The sequence below is a fragment of the Pinus tabuliformis genome, chromosome 7, assembly GCF_031772625.1.
Source record: "Pinus tabuliformis cultivar Carrire ecotype Pingquan chromosome 7, CPIR1, whole genome shotgun sequence".
Taxonomy (NCBI): Eukaryota; Viridiplantae; Streptophyta; class Pinopsida; order Pinales; family Pinaceae; genus Pinus; species Pinus tabuliformis.
This window is the reverse complement of record NC_142293.1, coordinates 725,975,295-725,986,971: the sequence shown is the minus strand read 5'-3', so window position 1 is coordinate 725,986,971 and position 11,677 is coordinate 725,975,295. Positions and strand designations below refer to the sequence as shown.

At 35.4% G+C, this 11,677-nt stretch overlaps 1 pseudogene; it reads right to left on the bottom strand.

The window, feature by feature from the left end:
• Positions 1-328: 328 nt before the first annotated feature.
• Positions 329-1,957, bottom strand: LOC149249589 (3-ketoacyl-CoA synthase 9 pseudogene; annotated as a pseudogene).
• Between the last annotated feature and the right edge of the window lie 9,720 nt (positions 1,958-11,677).

Sequence of the window (11,677 nt, the reverse complement as noted above, 5' to 3'; positions counted from 1 at the left end):
TTTTTTTTTGTAATGAAATGAAAATATAGACTGATATTAGGCAGCTTTGTAAGGATTTATTGAATTACTATGGATGGATGCTTATTTGTATTTACCGCTTATTTAATTTATGAATAAGTTTTTACTAACAAAATGAAATCTATCATAATTAAATCCAAAAAAAACACTTATTATACTTTTATATTTTCACATATGATAATAGCAATTTGGAAAAAGTAATTTCATACAAATATCAAAACTATATTTCTCACAAATTCAACTAGGATTATGAATTATAATATTGAAAAACTAATAAATAGAAAATAGAAAGCTAACTTAAAAACAATAATAAATCAACAGATTTTTCAACTCTTCCATAAACTCTCATTACTCCTCTTATTTTACATAAATATGGATGTGAGGTTTGGAGATCTTCCACTTCATAAGTGCATTGCACGTACCCATGGCGTAACAAGTCATAGCCATCTTTTACAGTAATCATCGGGGTAATCATTACGAGTATCACAGGGATACCTGTGGATGCAATCATCCCAAACAGTCATCTCCAGAGGACGGGTTTCTCTCATCACTTCCCACACTGCGCTGTTGCACTTGAATCCCGAGCCCAGTCCTATCTGCCAAATGCGATCTCCCACCTTAAACCGTCGCTGGGCTTCCATGTAAGCCGCTTCATACCAGATCCCGCTCACAGAAGTGTTCCCGAAGCGATGCAGCGCCATACGAGAAGGCTCCAGTTCGTAGTCAGTTAGTTGCAGCCTCTTCCCGATAGCGTTGATCACACCTCGACCGCCGGGATGGACGCAGAAATGCTGGAAGGCGAGCCTGAAATTAGGAATATAAGGCGTCAGATTCATCTTCAAGGCCTTGATGCATATCATATTGTAGGCGTAGTAGAGCTGCTCCGTTATGGGGAGCACTTTGGGGCCCAAGGTGGCCATGTTCTTCCTCACAGCGTCTCCCGCCACGTCCATGAGTGACGGGCCGAGGAAAACACCAGAGATCCCCTGGTCGTCTTCCTTTACCATCACGCAGTCGTAGGCCTCATCCACGGCGGCCACGTTCGTCCTGACGGCGTGCAAGAGCCTCATCTTTGCGCGAGCTGCGTCGTTGCCTTTGTTGGACAGAAGCAATGCATAGCCACCAACTCTGAAAAGGCACTTGGTGACCATCATGGACTTATTATTGCCCTCATAATGCCCGTTGGCCGTTATGTTCTCGCTGCCGATTACCAGAGCATAGGAGTCGCGGTAGACCTTAAAAAGGTCCTTGGCCATGTCCACTGCTATGAGGCTGGCGCTGCAACCCATGCCGGAGAGATTGAAGGTCTTCACGTTCTCTTTCATCTTGTAGCGGTTCACGATCCACGCTGTCAGCGACGGCGCCGGCCCGAAAGTGGAGACGTTGACGATGACAATGTCGATCTCCCACGGCTCCACGCACGTCTTCCTGAACAGCTCGTCCAGAACGGTCACCATGCACTCCTCCATCTCCACCCGCGCCTCCTCCAAGGTCGCCACCATTTCATCGTTGAAATAGCAGCGGGGAAGGCACGTCTCTTCCCCCAGCCCCGATCGCCGATATATTCTCCACTGAAAATTCGCATTATCTGCATTTATGGGTTCTTGCATCCCCGAAAAATATATGCTCAGCTCCGTGTTAACCTGTCGCTCCGCTGGCGGCTTGTAACAAGCGAAGTCCACCAGATAACACTGGTGGCTGGAATGTCGTTGGCGAGTGATAAGAAAGAGCCCTCCGCCAAGCATACAGCACACGGCCAGGAGGATCTCTATCGCCCTTGTAACTGTGACTTCCTTCAAGTAGCGAAAGTCCCCGAGCCATTGAAGCTCCGCAGAAGTGGCCACCGCATTCTCGAACGCCAACCATAAGATTCCCATCACCAAATCAATTTCTATACACGCTAGTCGAGCCATGACAGATTTGAAGTGTTTAGTCTAAGTCTCAGTCTCAACCTGGTTGTCGGGAGCTGTAGAACTCCATAATTTATAAATTGTGTTCGTAAACTTTTCCAACCTGATGCTCTTTTTTTGTCGTCACCGAATTTCGTGTCAGTATTCTTTTCTTTTGTTTTTTCTTTTCCTTAATTCTTTTTATCAATTTATTCTCTTCATCAATTATAAGCGTTACGTAAACTTTTCCAACCGGATGCTCTTTTTTGTCGTCACCGAATTTCGTGTCAGGAATCTCTTTTCTTTTGTTTTTATTCTCTTCATCAAATATAAGCGTTATTTCAACATGTCGGGCCCCAGTTTGATAGACTAGAATGGGCTAGATAGTACAAGTACAGTACGATAATCAATCGAAACCGCCACCCTAAAATATGAACAGAGTGGTATAACCAAATCACAAATTTGGTTGGAAAATAGTGGAAATTTTGTTTTGTTACGTGGGAACTGCGTTCGAGACGTGTAAAACCTATTTCAATGGTTCTTTTCTACAAGGAGTTTTGGCACTGTATGAGAACGTTACTTTTTCAGCGGGAGCTTCAATGGGAGTTTGGGAAAGTTCTGGAAGTTTTGAAGACTGTTTTTTTTGGAGTTCCTACATTCTCTAGGGTTGGGGAATACAATGCCTGTAGAGGAATATGTTAAATTGCCCACAAAACTTGGGCTTGAAACCTTCACAGGGAGAAAGGTCAAAGACATCGTTAACACCAATATCCTTAATTGAGAAACTGGAGCAATCTCTTGATGGGTTAAGGAAGCTTGTGGCACCTAAGGGTGATATCACCTTTATTTAATCCAAATAGCTCATCTTTTCATATGTCATTCTCCTTTTCTATAAACCATCAATCTTTTTCTCCTTCCTTCTAGCTCTTTTTTTATTTCAATCTATTCTCCTCACCAAATATGTCATTTCCATTTCCTTCGAATAACTCTATAACCTCCTTCTTAGTCACATTAAAATCATGATTTATTTCTTATCTCTTCTATGTCACCCATTCTATTATTGTTTTTTTTGACCTTTCTCAAATGTTACAATGAATTGAAGGCATTAGATCCATGGGGATGACTAAGATAAGATGTGATTTTGTTGAACACATGCATTACAAAAAAAGATGGGAGTTTGGGAATTTGGGAAGTAGTTTTGGAGTGGGAGTGGAGGAAGACATCTGTGAATTATGTAAGTAGTTGTGTGTTAGGGATGGGGGTATATGATGTGCATGGTGGGGGGAGGGGAAATACATTTTGCATTGGGCGGGACATTGTGCATGGTGGCAGCTAAGGGAAGACACAATGCATTATGCATATCGTCTCACCTCATCCCTACCTTATATAATTTTTTTGGTTGCAATGAATTTTTTATGAAGTTTTTAAATTAGTTTCAATCTAAGCCCCTTTTGAGATAAGAAATAATTGGTGTTTCCAAAATGAAAAATACTTGCTCAATTTTCAAGGTGAAAATTCTAGTTGTAAATGAGTTAATGTTAGGTTTTAAAATCACAAAACTAAATTTCGAAAATGCAAATCAAATTTCAAACTGTAAAATCATATTGTAAATATGAGAGTATAAAAGCTCGAATTAGTAAATTTTTCATTGTTAATTTACTCTCTAAACTCATAGTATACTCTAGAAAAATAAGCACAACTTATTATACACATATTGAAAATAACAAATGTATAAGATGCATAATTATTGAGTTTCAAAACATTCAATAATACAAATAAATATTTTTTCACATTCTCATTATTTTTGTATTCAATGATTTTCATTAAACATAGAATATGTATCAAATACCATACTATTACAAATATCAAATACTTGTAATAATCATAAAAACTTTCATAATGATAGTAAATGAATCTTTTAAGATTGGTATAAATTTTTAGTGATATTTAATTTCGGTATTTCAAAATTTTTAAAATGGGTTTCAGGTTATGTGCAAATACTCACTTAGCATTCATGTCTCCATAATTGTATTATTATCTCAATACACCTATCCAAATTATTTAATATTGGGGCACAATTCCATAGTTAAATGTGTCATTATTGTGTTTTTCATATATTCCAATGGAATAGTAGCACAAAAATATTTCAATACAATAAAAGATGACAAATTCATAACATACAATATATTGAAGTTGTTTTTTTACACAGTGGGGAAACCTATCATAACTCAATTGTCAAACCAACAATGAGGACAACTATCACTGGCAAATGAAAGTTGACTCATCACCGTTATTCAAGAAAAACCATGCCACTAGGAATAACCCACTGGTTGTCTGTAAGGGGACGGGCTTTCACTCTTGCTAGATGCCTTTGGGTCTTGCATCGTTAACCTGTTTCCTTATGTCCGAGGAAGACAAGCTCTTAGCCAAGAAGAAGCAGTTTCAGGGCATACTCCAGGCCCAAATATATTTTAGTTGTTAAAAATGCTTATAATGTTTTTCATTATTATTTTTTAAATGAAAATAATGTAAAATATTCAATTTACCACTAAAATTATGAAATATAATTGAATTAGTAAAATATTTTTTTTATTAAACATATGAAAACAATTCCATATAATATTAAAGTAAAAATTATTAATTGCATAATTTAACATGGTTCTAAGATTTTTATAATCGATCTTACATCATTGACACCATGTGCACTAGACCCATTTGCTATCCTTGGCTTAAGACTAGTCAATCTAAGTTCCACATTTATCCTTTTACTAGCTAACTCATCATGTGAACACCTTAGTCTCTTGATATGTTTGATGTAAAGTAGTTTGAAATATTCCTAGACTACTTCATTTATACTTGGGATTTTATTAACATTGAATTTCGTAGAGTGTATCCTCTGGATGAATTTTTCTTTGAATTACTTGAGAGTGAGAGTTTTTTCATCAGGATATTTCAATGGATATGCTAGCAAGCCCCTTATGACTTGAATGTTTGTTGAAACATTTGGCATTTTGTTTAGGAGGCTAAGTGCTTTGCTTCATGCAACTTGCACACTTTAATGTTCAAAATCCATTTATGCATGCAATTTAATATCATTAGATGAACTTAGTATATCAATATGAGTTGGGATTGGAATGGATGGATCCTTCAATTGAATGTTTTGTATTGTTTAGGAATATCACTATATGATGTCAACTATCTTCTCACCAACTTAATGGTTGAATTATATCACTAAATCCAAAGGGGTGCATGTGCCATTGAGAGTGGTGAAATACACATTCACCAAATAGATAAGATTATCTTGTAGTGTCATGACTTTTCTTATAAATGTAATTTAACCCTCCATATAAGATTATGATTCCTAAGTTGTTCTTTCAACTCATCATTTTCTTTACTCATGGCTAAGAGTTGGTATGCCATTTATTCAACTTTGCATAGGAAAACTAAGAAAATGAGACCCTTGATGCTCATATTGCTAGAGGATGTGCATTGTTCGCATTCTAGAATCATACATTCTTCAATTATTTGGACCTCCATTTTCTACTTTTCATTTCACTTCTTGTTAAAAGACACCCTTTTGAAATTGTGAAGCATGTAGTTGAATCCAAAGGTGTCAACCTAACACTTTTCTTTTTTGTTGGACTTAGGATTCATTAACTTCTCTATGAAACAATATTTTAACTCAATTGCATTGGTTATTACTTCCACTATGGCACCCTCATACCATTTACTCTAAACAATAGCCTTAGGTGTGATTTTCCCATCACATAATAGAAGATGGTTGTTATGTATTTTGACCAAATTCTTCTCCTTCGAACACTCCTTGGGAATTGAGCATCTAGATTCTTCAATAATTTGAATGCCACCTAGCCCAACTTCTTTCATGTCACCAAGCTCCTAGCACATATGTTGAAATGTTGACCATAGAGGTTTATTTTCCAATCTTGGAGCTTTTCTCCTATTACGTAGTGACTGTAATGAATATGGTGAAAATGCCATAAGGATATAAAATTATGGCCTTGAATCTATTAGGGGTGAAGTTGCGAGAATTTATATGCACTTTCTCCTTTCTTCCACCTCTGCATAATCCAAATCTCTTATGTATAGTTTTTCCTACTTGTTTATCTTATGGAAAAAATTCTAAACCAAGGATTTAGATACAAAGAACTTTTCAACTACTTAATGAGATTCATCGACTTTGATTGGCTCTAAGTAGAGACCATATGTATCAAAATTGAGGGATAATTTTTCCCCATGTGCTAAGACGAAAATATAATAACCTTAAATTTTTATAGGCAAGTTTGTGTAGAGTTCTTTCTTTCTTTTTGTCATTGTCATTGTTTATCCCTAGTAATGGAGTCTAAAAGTCTATCTCTTATATTAGCAATCAAGTTGGTGTGCACTTGGGAAAACTGTGAGGAGAAGTGGACACCTTGTATACCCTAATGTAGCAACTTATTTCCAATAAGTACCACTCCCCAATATTCTTAAACATCTCAATGGATTCTAGTGAGAAATGTGGGAACTTCTTAAAATGGTTCCACCCATACATAGGGGCTAGGAAAAAGTCACCTATGGTGGGATGTTCATGCACATATATGGTTATATAAATTCCTTGAAACTAGAGTGTACTTGTGCAAAGGTAGGTTTCCAAGTGGGTTAAAAGGTAGAGAAATTTGTGTAGCTACACATGAAATCCATAAGGTAGGATGTTATGTAAAATTTGGGTGTGATTTTTATCTAATGGTTTTAGCTTCTCAATGCATTGAGAAAGGTTTTTGGATATTAGGTCAACCTAGTTAACTATCATTTGATACCTGAGCACATCATGCATGACTGGGATCCATCTTAGCCATATGCACCAGGTGTCTAACCTCCAATACAAGTGGTTCATGAGTGTTGATATGTCTTATATTTCCCCTTGTTAGTTCCTAATCAAGTACACTTTCCTTACATTTGTTTGAAAGGATTTGGTTAGGAGCCACAATTATTTACAATGTTATGGACATCATGTAATCTCCCAAATTCTTGCAAACACCCTATGCTTATGGGCACTATGGGATAGAAAAACATTTGTATCCTTTTAATAGAAGCAATGTTTAACTACCTAATCACATCATATTTCCATGATTTCCATGAGAGGTTGGTAGCATTTTCATTCTCAATTAGACCCTACAACATGTATCTATATGGAAATAACTCTTATATGGTCATCACCTTGTGGAGACATGAAATTTTGAATTTAAAATATCTATGTTCTCCTTATCATTTATTATTGGGACCTTTGGAGGGTTGGAATCATTTTACATGTGATAGAGGGAGCAATAGATGGCACTTTAGGTAATGTTCGGTAATGACATTGTGTTTGTGAAAAAACTCTCTAGGTTTAATGATAGTCCTTTCTTCCATTTTTCCATAATTATCAAAGGCACAAGTTAAATCATTAAAAGAATACAAGTTGATTAATAATAAACAACTTATGCAATTCAAAATCAGACAACTTTATTTCTTTGCACCACTTACAACATAATCATCATTTGTTATATCAAGAGTACAAATTAAATTGCATGTAAAAATTATGTCTATTGAGTTATTTCTTCTTGAAAACTTTTAAGAAATGCATAATCTTAATCCTTTTGGCATATTAAACTAAGCATACAATCCAAAATTATTCAAAATGAATGTGAATAAATCAAAATTAATAGTTGCAATGTAGCATAGTCCCTTCCTCTACTGCTAATTAATTGATTAAGGCAGTGTGGGGTCCATGTTTTGTTGTTATTTGAGAATGATATATTTTCGCAATTATTTCCACAATCTATCGTTATTCGCACCTACACACACTCTTCCTATACATATCCACATTCCGCACAATGAAAGCCATCTCCACACTCTGCACTCCGCACCTCTGCATTTCGCACAATGAAAGCCACCTCCACACTTTGCACAATGAAAGGTTTCTCCACACCTCCAAAGAAACATGATAGCACAACTAAGAAAAAGAAGAATCATGATAAACAGGGACCTTTTACAAAATCCATTGATTGGTGTTGGAAAACTTTCACATTAGGGTTTTAGAACAACTGAGGTCATGTGGTGAATTTATTAGCTATGGACTTTAGCATCCTAGACTCCTTAGGAAATGTCACGTCACTGTCATTTCTTCATCTAAAGGAGAATGATATTATTGACATTATTAGGTTTGTTTTATTTGCGCTTATATGAGAATGGTACTAGTGCCCACTTCCAGCTAGCCTCCACATCTTTGATGTGCACATATAAACTAAGTGTGGAGAAATATTTCATTGTGCTTTCTCTGCACTCTTGCACCTCCACACTCTGCAAATTGCAATGTGAAATTCTTGTTTTCTTGTACAGTACTTATAATAATAATTTGTTTTCTTATATACAAATAATAATGTCAATGAATCCTTCATTGCCATTAAATATCCAAAGACTAGAAATTCATTTTCCCTTTCATTGTTTGTGCTAATTTTTGAATGGTTTTTCTTGAATCTCAATAGCTACCAACAAACTAACTCTATCAACACATCTTCTGACCCTCACTTGCGGCTACTAGAATTATACAAGGACGAGGAGAATATAAACATCACCACCACCAACCAATTTCTTTTGTAGTGTTGTATATCTCCACATGAATTTCCACATATTATAGATTAATCAATTTATTAGTGGTTTCTATTTGGAAATGTAGAGGTGCGGAAAAAGCTTTCCATGTGCGCACTGTGGAAATTTTGCAGAGTGCGGATGTGTGGATGAAGCTATGTAAAAGTGGCTTCATTATGCAGAGTACAGAGATGCAGAGGAAAGTTATTTGAAATTGGCTTTCATTATGCAGGGTATGAAGGTGCAAAGGCACAAATAAAAACATATTGTAGAAATGTAGGAATTCTTGAATAATGAAAAAATGCAAGCCCTAAATAAAGAGGCACAACCTTAATGAATTAATTAATAGCTGCAACACAACATAGTCCTTTCCTCTTTGTGTGAGGTCCACTTTTTGTCGTTATTAAAGAACGCTTCATTTCCATAATTTTTCCGTAATTTATCATATCACGAGTGTAATAGTTTGTTGGATTTCATTGTGGGAATGTGGAAAAAAAAGTGTGGAGTGTGAAGCCACCTCTGCACTCCACACAATGAAAGCTAGGGATACTTACACGCTAAGAAGAATCAAGATGGTTGAATCAACGCTTGACTTCTGCTACCCAATAACAATAATCATGACTATTTCCCTGTGTTTTCTTAGACATACAACAATTGAATGCTAAAACCCATTAAAAGAAAAGAGATAATATTTGAGATTTCCAACATTAAAGGAGATGTTGAGATTATGTGAGAATGATAAAATTTGGAAATTTTGTTTTGTATAAAGCGGTCACAAATATAAACTTAGATTTTCGTTCTCATAGTAGCATATAGTTGTGGCTTTATGGCGCCATGTACACTAACCTCATGAACTTTGATTGTGTAAAGGAAGAATTATTTAGAATATCAATATTTATGGTTATTCAGGAACCCTAATCATGTCGGTATACATGATACTTATAGGTTTCTACACACTTTGCAATTTTTATAGCAGTTGCCCTGAACCGCTAAAGATATAAATAATTTGGCCATGTCTTGCATGTTTATGCAAAGTCAACATTTTCTCATTACATTCCACCTTTTTAATTTGCAACTCCAAATAATGACTCTGCCTACAAATTGACATTACTGGTTGCTTGCGTTGTATTTTTATTTGATTATGTCACTCAATTCATAATCATTCAAGTATTTATTTGTTGACCGAGTGCAGGAGTGCAAAGAATGATGATTTCTCTATACTTCTCCATTCCCCAATTTTCAACGCTAAACCAACAATGTTCCAATTTGACCCTCATTTGATATTTCTTGAACCATAGTAGAATTGACTTTGGATAAAGCCTAAACAAGTTTTGTTTTGGCTTCTAATTTATTTTTTATTAGTGGAGGAGCTTCAACTCAATAATTAGTCCAAATGGCTTAAATCGAACAACCAACCCGAACTACGCAAGCTGCTAAGCTAAATCCAAGTAGCTCAATACAATATATGATGCATTTTTTACATTTCCATTAGCCTGATCCTAAAATTATTGAATATGTGGTCATAACATTCCACCTTTTGCATTTGCAACTCCAACTATTAACTATGCCTAAGCATTGGCATTACTGGTTGCTTGTGTTGTATTTTCAATTGTTATATTTGATGTGGTTAATTACAAATAAATTTAAATGGCTTTAACAATTTAGAAAAATGTAGCCCAATTGGAAAATATTGTTAGATTTATAACTATATATAAATCAATCTAACTTTTATTATGAATCTCCATAATGTTGATACATTCCGCTGAGTGTGTAGGTGCGGAGGAAGAAGATTCCTTCGCACCACACAATGTATCAATGTTACTTCCTCTACACCTCCACTGACAACATTGTCCCACATATATGACAATCTAGATATGACAAAATAATTAGTTTGAAACATTATATGTTAATATTTTAAAAGCATCAAATCCTTGCATAGGTTATCGTTTTAATATTCTCTATTATTTCTTTAAGATTTAAGACTACATTTTAATAGTATGTTATTGTTTTAAAATTATCCACTCCTCACATCTTAGGTTATTTTCTTTAATATTGTGTTAAGATTTTATACATAAATTCTTGGAGGTTTATCTCAATGATTGGACAATGTTTAGTTCATTGAAGAAACACATTGAAGTTTTGCACCTTATGCTTGATAGATGTTGGCAATTGAAAATATCATTAAATTTGAAGAAGTGTATTTTATGTTTTCCATTTTGCATTTTGTTGGGCCATGTGGTATGCAAACAAGGACTATTAGTTGATCTTGTGAAGATTGTGGTCATAGTAGATTTACCTCCACCAACATCAGTACACTAGTTGTGTGTGACTTTGGGACATAAAAGATACTATATAAAGTTCATATGGGTGTATGAAAATATTACAATCCCCCTAGAGAAGATGTTAAATAAAGAATTTTCATTGGAATGAATAATGCCAACAGGATTTGGATGCTTTAAAGGAAAAACTAGCTACCATGCCAATTTTAGTCTTCCCAAAGTGGGGAAAATATTTCCATCTGCATGTTCATGCCTCATCCATATCCTTTGGCACTGTATTGGACCAACTAGGAGAAGGGGATATAGCTCATCCTATTGTGTTTTCTAGTCAATAAATATCGACACTTGAGGAAAATTAGACTACTACAGAACATGAAGGGTTGGCAAATGGTATATGCACTATAAAAATTCCTACATTACCTATTAGGATCACACTTCAAAATCTATACAGACCATTATGCACTGAGATATTTGGTTAATAAGCTAGTTTTGCTGGGCGGGGCGGGGGGGGGGAGAGAATATGAAAATGGTTGTTACTCTTTCAAGAGTATTACTTTGAAGCCATTGTAAAACCCGAAAGACTCAATGTGGGACTAGGCCACTTGTCATGCATTTTGATTGGGGAAGATGAAGCAAACCTTGATGATGATTTTGCAAATGCACAATTATTTGTAGTAGAGATGGTTGATAATTACTTCACAGACATTGTTCAATTTGTTAGTACATGAGTAGATTGAAAGGAATATATAGTTGTGTAGAATAAATAACTAGTAGTGAATGTTGCAGATTACCAACTAATAGCAAGATTCTTATATAATCTTGGCATAGATGGCATACTTCATAGATGTGTGTTAAAACAAGAGA